The 9,783-nt window shown below is 40.0% G+C and overlaps 1 pseudogene; it reads right to left on the bottom strand.

Annotated features, from left to right (window-relative positions):
* Positions 1-1,281: 1,281 nt before the first annotated feature.
* LOC108720120 lies at positions 1,282-9,374 on the bottom strand (annotated as a pseudogene).
* Positions 9,375-9,783: the final 409 nt, after the last annotated feature.

The raw sequence follows: 9,783 nt of genomic DNA, 5'->3' as shown, positions 1-9,783 counted from the left end.
GAACATAAGGGGGACATCCGCAACTTTAAAACAGGCACAACCACCGATACCCCAGTTTCACGCCATTTTAATTTACACAATCATCACGTGTCCCAACTAAAATGGTTGGTGTTAGAAGTAGCTGAACTACCACATAGAGGAGGAGATATTAGAAAAATACTGCTACAGAAAGAGGCAGTTTGGATTGAAAAACTCGACAGTTTGACTCCAAGAGGTATGAATGACCAGTGGAGTGTAGGATGTTTTTTGTAGTTTTCGAATACTGCTGATTCAAATTTTATTATGATTCTGTTCTAATCGGTTGTTATATTCCTTTTCAGTGAGAAAAATGTGGCTGCCCTATAGTTTGAAATAGAATAGAAACAAGATACCGTACAGTATCAGAACTTCTGATTGGTAAGATAAACTGGGCAATTTTAGCCACACTGTTACAGATTTGCAACATTGTTAATAATACAACACGGTAACAAGAAAGAAATAATTGTAACTCTTATGTAATACAACTCTGTTAAGATGTTAATGTAATTTGAAAATCGTAGATTTTGCAGCAAACTGGACTCTTTTTTGTAGGCTGAAAAGCAGTACAAGGGGTAAAGTGTAACCTACCATTTTTATGGCTTTATTGACTATTGGATGATTTGATTTTTTCACCACACTGGACTTTAAGCACTAAAGCTACACTGATTATATTGTATGATATGAGGCCAGGCTAAAAAATTCCCAACTGCAGTGACCTCGAGGAGTTAATGTTTTTGGTAACCTATCACACCAAGGGGGTGGAGTGTGTGTGGATTTAAAAAACCTGTTTGAAATGTGCACTGATTAACACTTGAAAAAGAGCCACTAGCTCGAAACATGTTGTGAATAAAAAAACCTTGCAGCACAGTTTCTGCGGTTTTATGTTCCTGTTTGTCCACAACCTTAAAAATTTGGCATTTGCATTGCTTCTTATTTGGGACAGAAGCTGTGGCGCAGGAGCTTTATCGTGACACTGGTACAAACTTTTTCTTCTAGTAGCTTAAACTGACCACAGTAAAGTCAGTTTACTATAGCGCTACATGTACATCTGGCAATTTATCAACAAGACACCCGGTTTTAGATAAATACCACAACATCTATAATAAGTTACTAAAAATGATTAGCAGCTTATTGAACTGCATCTTTATTTATATCATTTGAAAATACTAAAATTACATTGTACAAAAAACTGCACTCGCTGGGGTATTCCTGTTTTTAGTAAGTCCATACAGAGTCAGGAAAAAGAATAAGCTAGTTTTGGAGCTATGTACTGCACACTAAAACCTCTGCAAAGGGTCCAAGAAGGGTTTTATTAAAAATGCATCTGATCCACACCAAATAAGTTTTAAAAGGTTTGATATTTTCAGAAAAAGTGTAGTTCTGCTGAGATAAGATATAAGGCATGTAAGAGTTTTCACCTTGTTCTTGTAGGCACACTTCATACTTAACATCCCTTACTTTCAGGAACTTGAGATTCCATGGTATCTGCCAAAACACAAACAGCTTGGCTTCATTTGTACCCTGGATAGATGCTTGGCATTTTGATTCCCGAATTTTCCCAGGATACAGGCCTTGTGTCCATTTTTGTCTCCTCAATCCGAGTTTTGTTTTCACAGTACTTTTGATAACTTGAATTAGAGAAGAAATGTTGACTTTTGTGTCCTGATAAATCCAAAAAAGCCACTCAGGGTTGCGTGACGTGGTACTTCCTTGCTCTTCTTTATGCGTTCCTGCTCGGTTGTGTCCAGGTGCACTATACCACCCTGTTCCCATGGTCGGTCAGGATAAGTGAATGTATTTTCCTCTTCAGTATTCTGACAGGCAACATATTGGAGTTCCATACCAGGTAGTGTTGACAGCGTTTTGCATGGAGTGTAGTGTTTGGGATTTATACCATATGGAAAGAGCTCTACCACAATGGCACCTTTCGGTAGGAACAGAGATGTGACTAACTGTGCACCATGCATGCTGACAAGCATGGTTGCATTGCTAATACGTCATACAATATCTGCAAATGAATGGTCTTCAAGGGAAACAGTTATTGTTTTCATTTGAAATTCCTGAGCAAGAGCCAAGAGCAGCTCTGCCTCATTTACAATTAGTCGGTTCATTGATCGACTAAATAAGACAATATATGCTTCTGCAGCACTTTGCTCTATGGTTATGTTCAACTTTCCTATCATGAATTTCGCAAAGTGTCTTATTTCATTTCCTGAAACCAGTATGTTTGCTTTTGGACCTTGCGGCTGGACAAAACCATACTGATACCATGTTGTGATCTTTGATAACCCCACATAAGATTTAGTGAAACAAAGAAGTTTGGCTAATGTTTTGAGCTGCTCTTTTAAGAGGGGCTGCTTATTGCTCATTAACTTATAAAGTTCAAAATGCAAGCCTTCATTTCATCCTTCCATAAAGAAAAGCCTAGATTCAAAGTCTAGGTCTGGGAACTGTTGTATAGTGTAAAAAATAGGGAGAAGGTCATCATGAAAAACATGCATTAAGTTATCAGGGTTAAATCTGTTCAGGATCAGTGCCACATCTGGTACAAAGAGAGGCTTAGGCATGAATTTTAAAGCAGCAGCTGGAAGCTCTATGAAGTTAAAATACAGTGTGTTGTGGTCATCAACTGAAGACAAGTCTAGCAATGCAGGCTGAAACCGTCTTGGGCCCAAATTGGGCAACATAAATGAAGAGTTATTATGGAAGAAGACAAACTCTTCAGCCTCTGTGGAGTAGTAAAGTGACTCGAAGTGACAAACACGTTCTGTGTGCATCCTACCAGAACATACCATTCTGGTGCCATCTTCAACTATTGCTTGCAATGCTGTCAATGTGGACTTGAGACAACTCTTGAGATTGCCGAGTAAGTTCCAGCTCTTCCTCAATCACATAGAACTGCTCTAATAACTTGACATGCTTCCACAACACTGCAGCCATGATAGACACGAGCAGCACATTGAACACTACTGATATATTCATTTTGCAGCTGGACTAGATTGAAGAGTTGCAAAGGAACCCCAAAAAAGTCTGTCATTATTTGCCCAGAAATTGGTATCTTGAATAGAAGAACAAACATTATATAGAAAGTTAAAAAATTGGAAAAACTATTTGCAGTAATGAAAATATAATGTAGTGTTGCCCTAAACTGGTATAACTGGCATGCTTGCTTCAGAAATATTACTATAGTTTATATAAACAAGCTGCTGTGTAGCCATGGAGGCAGCCATTCAAAGCTGAAAAAGGAAAAAGGGCCCAGGATACACAGCAGATAACAGATAAGCTCTGTAGTATATAATGGGATGCTTTAGAACGTATCTGTTATGTACTGTATATCCTGTGCTTGAATGGCTGCCCCCATGGCTACACAATAGCTTGTTTATATAAACTATAGTAGTGTTTCTGAAGCAAACACACCAGTTACCAGTGCAGAGCAACACTACATTCTATTGTAATTCCTTTAAAACCCTTATTTTTTATTATTATTAAAGTTACTTAACAGAAAGTGAGGGAGGGGAAATAGCTGCATGCTGAAAAGTACCTGGGCAACATAATTAGAAACTGTTGTTTTCATTGTATTTTATCATCCACATCTTTGTTTCAAAAAGTTCCTGCAGCTTTATAATTACATGTTTAAACTTCTCTTTATATAGAATCAAACAGCATGTGATATGTTAACATTCATTGAAGGCTAGGGATATCTGAACAATGTGGTCATTATTAAAACAACTGCCCAACAACATTCTGAATGTTTTCCCTCTGGAAATGATTTTGATACTACATTTCATCAGATAGTAGTTGGTTTGTCAGGACTGAAAATCCAGTCAGTAGTGCAGTTTCAAGATTCAACTCCAACAGTGAGCGATTTCATGAGATCCAATCCTTCAGCCCACAAGAAGATCATGGGGTATAACTGCACCAAATTAGATGGAGGGCCAAGGTGCACGGCACTGAGCTTTTAGCTATGGAATTGGTAAAGTGATCATCAGTAAAAGAGTATGTTTTCATGCTAACGGCAGCACTTAGAGCCTAAAAAAATGTTTGATACTAGAGAAACACTGTATTTTATACAAAAAATCTGTACACAACATGCCTGTATCAGAGTTACCTTCTTTTGCACACATACCATTTTACTGTTTGATGGTTGTACCTTGAAGGTTTTCCTAGCTGTCTGTGAAGACGGTTGCTGAAGACTACTGTGCTCAAGAGTCACAGCACATCTGAAAGGGAAATCTGATCCGAGAAACAACCTAATCCTCGCAATGATTCGATTTATCTCAAGATCAAAAACTAGACGCTAAAAATTAAACAGAGCATGGGTGGCATGCATTATGGCCTGCATCAAAATTTACTCTGCTGCTTTTTATAAATGATACACTGATGGCACTATATAAATACATGTTAATAATAATAATAATAATAATAATAATAATGATAATAACACTACACACTTCTTTACCACAAAAGAAATCTAATTATTATTACTATATAAACAGTTATTATTCTGAGACTCAGGGAAAAGTAATTGCTGGCAGCGACTGTTCATTATGCAGCAAGGCTTACTCCCAATCAATGATTAATCTTCTGCTTTATCAACCTGCCTTCAGGCTCCTACCCTACACCACTACCAGATATCCTCATAGGAAAATATGGAACAGGTGGATCTGTCAGAATTACCGGTACTGATCTGCCAGTGCTGCTGTGAGTACAATCGCTATAGACAGGTTTATTAACTCATTGCATGCAACATTACATAGAGTACACCACCATCAAAGTTCTAGTTTTTTCAATGTTCCTTTTGATCTAGGCCTTACCTTGTGTTTACTGACAAAAAATGGATAGAATAAGTTTTTCTTAAATATAAAGAGCTGGAAAACAGAGAAAGATTATGTTAAAAAGATAAATTACTTTATCCCTAGAAAAACGTTAAAAAAACTGGGCCTTTATAAAATGGCACCTTTCATCCAAAACATTTTTTCCACTAGAGATTTATGTTAATAGAATCTGCTCTCCAGTTGAGGGAGAACAGTATGCTACCTGTCCCCCGATCTTTCTCCAGCGCAATGGAATGCACTACATATATGCAAAGAACAACATGGAGTGCTACATCAATGGAGTCTGGGGGGTAAGTGAAGAGGTCATTTTAGTTATCTTTAAAGGGATACTGTCATGGGAAATGGGAAAGTTAATAGTGCTGCTCCAGGATGATTCTGCACTGATCCGTTTTTCAAAAGAGCAAACAGATTTTTTTATATTTAATTTTAAAATCTGACATGGGGCTAGACATATTGTCAGTTTCCCAGCTGCCCCAAGTCATATGACTTGTGCTCTAATAAACTTCAGTCACTCTTTACTGCAAGTTGGAGGCCTTTCCCCCCAGCAGCCTAACAACAGAACAATTGGAAGGTAATGAGATAGCAACTCCCTAACACAAGATAACAACTGCCTGGTAGATCTAAAAACAGCACTCAATATTAAAATCTAGGTCCCACTGCGACACATTCAGTTACATTGAGTAGGAGAAACAACAGCCTGCCAGAAAGCAGTTCCATCCTAAAGTGCTGGCTCTTTCTGAAAGCACATGACCAGGCAAAATGACCCGAGATGAATTATTTGCAGTGTGAAAAGCGTAATTTAGAAACAAAAAAATACATCATAAAATCATGAACGAATCCCTTTAAAGGAACACTAAACTTGCTAATCCAACATACCTCCCTCCCAAACTCAACAGACAGCCAGGAAAGTAATTTTTAGCACATTTACTCAAATGCAGGGAATCCTTGAGGATCCCCGGTTCAAGTTTCAGTAAATCTGCCTCTATAACTATTTGCTAGATATACTGTACTTATTTATTAGGCAATTACAATACAAACAATTAAAGCAAAAACACACAAGCCCCCACAAACAGCTGCTATGCAACAGCATTATAGCAGAAGGCAGATCTATCCTGCAGCAATATTCTGCATTTCTGTTTATAAAATGAATAATTTATGGTACTTGGAAGCATACAGCTATCTTAAATTAACTTTAATTTATAAAGAAGATCTTCACACCCAATAATAAAAGCTTCTCTGTCACTCATGCCTTATATACTTCAGTGAGATATCTGCAATTACACAGAGTAGTCATATTGCAGGCAAACCTTCCTTTATAAAGCAAGGCATGAGCATAAGTGTCTGCACTGACTGCCTTATGAACACCTTCAGATGGATATCTATATAGCAATACTTGAATGTAACCTGAAAGACCCAGCCAGCTTAATAAGTCTTGGGAACCTATGCATGGAAACGCAAGCTAGTTATATTGTCACAGTGAGTGATTAGTTTGCTCACATAGCAATCAATAGCTATAGGTGACATTAACCTACCTATCATACATGCTGAATCTGCAGCAAAAACAGCTGTATTCCCCCTGGACTTCCAATGACTTTGCAAGTATCATTGTGCTATGTCTGGAATAAGCAGTCTAATGCTGCACCACTATAACAGGTGTAAGAGTTTGGGTAGCTGGGATCAGTTTTCCTGGGGTAACACAGCCCACGGCACAAGCACAACTCATGAGAGTATAGTCTCTTGCTGGCAGTTTATTGTCTCTTGCAGAAAAATAATAAACAAAACAAACAATTCAAAATAAAATCCTTGCCACTTAATGGGCTTCTAACTAATACAGGTCAGTTTTCCTAACTAACCAGGAGAAGGCCTACCGCCTGTCTCCCCAAAACAAAGAACATACAGGAAGATATACAATCCCAAACCTTTTGGTGATTTCAGTCCCTCTCACACAGGCAGCTTTCCTGTGTCTTTTCCCCAGCCAGGAACTCTCCACTCTGGCTTGAGCTGCCTGTTTAATTAACCACCTGAGTTACCTCAGGACAACTCAAAACACCCGGGCTGGACTAGCAGTCCCGGAACCACTCTGTTAGGAACCTGGGGCATAAATAAGCTCCGTCCTGGACTTTCCCAGGTATCCTAGTAGTGACCTCACCACATACCCCCCCTCCTTGTTTCAACCCAATGGTTGGAACAACTGAGGCCCAACAGGAATGAACCCGGGACAGGGCATCAACATTGCCCATTTCTGACCCGGGCCTATGTTTCACTGTGAAACAGTAGTCCTGCAGCGTGAGGAACCAACGATTCACTCGTCTATTGGTCTCCTTCTTTTGGGCCATCCATTTTAGAGGTGCATGGTTAGTAATAAGGTCAAATTTTCTGCCTAAGAGGTAATACCTTAAGGCATCTAGGGCCCATTTTATGGCCAAACACTCCTTTTCAATTGTGGCATACTTCCTCTCACAGTCATTGAGCTTCCTGCTTAAGTACACCACTGGATGCTCTTCCCCGTTATAAAGCTGGGATAATACTGCCCCTAATCCCACATCTGATGCATCTGTCTGGACCACAAAGTCATTTGAAAAATCTGGGGAATACAAGACTGGTTGTGCACATAATGCATCTTTGAGGGCCTGAAAAGATTTTTCTGCCTCAGGGGACCACTTGACCATGACAGAGTTTTTTCCCTTTGTTAAGTCTGTTAAGGGAGCAGCCAAGGTGGCAAAATGAGGAATAAACCTCCTGTAGTAGCCAGTGATACCCAGAAAAGCTCGAACCTGCTTCTTATTAAGAGGGCGTGGCCACTGTTGAATGGCTGCTGTTTTATTTACCTGGGGTTTTACCACACCTCTGCCAATGGTGTAACCTAAATACTTGGCCTCCTCCAAACCAATGGCACATTTCTTGGGGTTGGCAGTAAAGCCTGCTTTACGGAGGGAATCCAACACAGCCTGAACTCTGTGCAGGTGAGACTCCCAATCTGTACTGTGTATCACCACATCATCTAAATATGCAGCCGCATACTGTTGGTGAGGTCTTAATATTCTATCCATGGCTCTTTGAAACGTGGCAGGGGCATTTTGTAGGCCAAAGGGCATTACTCTGTACTGGAAAGAACCGCCTGGAGTGACAAAAGCAGTTTTTTCCTTGGCCTGTTCCGATAATGGTATCTGCCAATACCCTTTTGTTAAATCTAATGTTGTCAGATAACGAGCAGTACCCAGCCTGTCTATGAGCTCGTCTACCCTAGGCATTGGGTAAGTGTCAAACTTGGATACTGAATTAAGCTTGCGAAAATCATTACAGAACCGCCAGCTACCATCTGGCTTAGGAACAAGAACAATCGGGCTAGACCAGTCACTATTGGACTCTTCAATTACCCCTAAGTCAAGCATTTTTGCCACTTCATCAGCCACAGCTTTTCGTCTAGCTTCGGGAATCCTATAGGGTTTGAGTTTAACATGCACTCCTGGCTCGGTTATAATCTCATGCTCAACAACGGGAGTTTTTCCTGGGAGGTCAGAGAAAGTATCCCTATTCCTCATTAAGAATTCTTTTACCTCCTGTTTTTGGAAGGTGGACAAAGTTTCTGCAATGGTAACCTCAGGGACCAGATGGGTCTCGTGAGTGTCCTTAGAAACAGCATAGGCTGGTACTGCAATTAATGATGCCCTGTCTTTCCAGGGTTTAAGTAAATTAACATGATAAATTTGTTCTGGCTTCCTCTTGCCAGGTTGGTGTACCTTGTAATTTACCTCCCCAACTCTCTCAATTATTTCAAAGGGTCCCTGCCATTTTGCAAGGAACTTACTCTCCACCGTGGGGACCAAAACTAGTACTCTGTCTCCAGGTGAAAAGACACGTATTTTAGCATTACGGTTGTATATCCTTTGTTGGGCAGCCTGGGCTTGGGCCAAGTTTTCTCTTACAATGGGCATAATTGAAGCAATTCTGTCTTGCATTTGTGATATGTGTTCAATTACACTCCTGTGGGGTGTCACTTCCCCTTCCCAGGTTTCCTTAGCTATGTCTAAGAGCCCCCTAGGATGTCTCCCATAGAGTAACTCAAATGGAGAATAACCTGTAGAGGATTGGGGAACTTCCCTAATAGCAAACATAAGATAGGGTAAAAGGCAATCCCAATCTTTCCCATCTTTGTCCACTACCTTTTTCAACATACTTTTTAGGGTCTTGTTAAAACGTTCCACAAGACCATCTGTCTGAGGGTGGTAGACAGAGGTTCGCAATTGTGAAATTTTAAACAATTTACAGAGTTCCTTAGTTACTCTGGACATGAAAGGGGTACCCTGATCGGTGAGGATTTCTTTAGGGATCCCAACCCTACTGAACACATGAAGCAATTCTTTGGAAATGGTTTTAGCAGAAGTGTTGCGCAAAGGAATAGCTTCCGGATAGCGAGTGGCATAGTCCATGATCACTAAGATATATTGGTGACCCCGGGCAGATTTTAACAAAGGGCCCACCAGATCCATGGCTATTCGCTCAAAGTGTATTTCAATAATAGGTAATGGGATTAAGGGACTACGAAAATGTGGCCTTGGAGTGGAAATTTGGCAAACAGGACAGGACTCACAGTAATCCTTTACCTGCTGATATACACCAGGCCAAAAGAATCTCTGCAAAACTCTTTCGGTAGTTTTTTTCACACCCAAATGTCCCCCCATTACATGACCATGGGCAAGATCCAACACCATTTTTCTGTATGGTTTGGGTACCACTAATTGTTCAATCACCTCATTTGATTTTTTTGATACTTGGTACAGTAGATCCCCTTTTAAAGCCATGTGAGGATAGGATAACCTGAGCCCTGGCTCAATAGGTTCCCCGTCAATTATTTTCACATTTTCTCTAGCTTTTATAAGGTCAGGGTCTTTTAACTGTTCTGTACCGAAATTCTCTTTGTGTACATTCA

This window comes from Xenopus laevis, chromosome 6S, assembly GCF_017654675.1.
Source record: "Xenopus laevis strain J_2021 chromosome 6S, Xenopus_laevis_v10.1, whole genome shotgun sequence".
NCBI lineage: Eukaryota > Metazoa > Chordata > Amphibia > Anura > Pipidae > Xenopus > Xenopus laevis.
Note: the sequence above shows the minus strand (reverse complement) of the source record. Positions and strands in the feature narration are given on the sequence as shown.